The sequence below is a fragment of the Crocodylus porosus genome, unplaced genomic scaffold (assembly GCF_001723895.1).
Source record: "Crocodylus porosus isolate Cpor-Errol unplaced genomic scaffold, CroPor_comp1, whole genome shotgun sequence".
Lineage (NCBI taxonomy): Eukaryota > Metazoa > Chordata > Crocodylia > Crocodylidae > Crocodylus > Crocodylus porosus.
The window spans coordinates 2,914,010-2,914,592 of NW_017728949.1; positions in this window are offsets into that span (position 1 = coordinate 2,914,010).

Genomic DNA, 583 nt, shown 5'->3' on the forward strand with positions numbered 1-583 from the left:
GTCGCTGATGAAGATGTTGAACAGTGCGGGCCCGAGGACCGAGCCCTGCGGAACCCCACTGCCCACGTCCTTCCAGGTTGAAAATGACCCATCTGCTACCACTCTCTGGGTGCGGCTCTCCAGCCAGTTGGCAACCCAATTGACTGTGTGGGTGTCAACACTACAGTCCCCCAGTTTCTTAATGAGAACAGGGTGAGAGACAGTGTCAAAGTCCTTCCGAAAGTCCAGTTGTAGGGTGTAGCAGGGCCCTCCAGCGTGCTCCCCAGCAGACCTGGAATTGGACCAGAAGTATTTCTGGCAGTATTCTGGCAGTATTTCTGGTCCACTTCCAGGTTCGCCATCAAGCATGCATGCCCCGCTACACTCCCGTGGGATGCCCATTCCGTCCCAGCATTGCAGTGTTCATGAGCTGTGCCTGATACATCAAGATACGTAGAAAAAAAATTTAAAGCTGTGTCTATGGGTTCACTGCTGAGCACACCAGAGAGCCCCTCGTGCTCTTGTGGGACGCTCCATCTGCCCCAGCACTGCAGCAATCACGAGCCACGCTGCTACCTCAAGGTATATAAAAAAACTTCTAAAG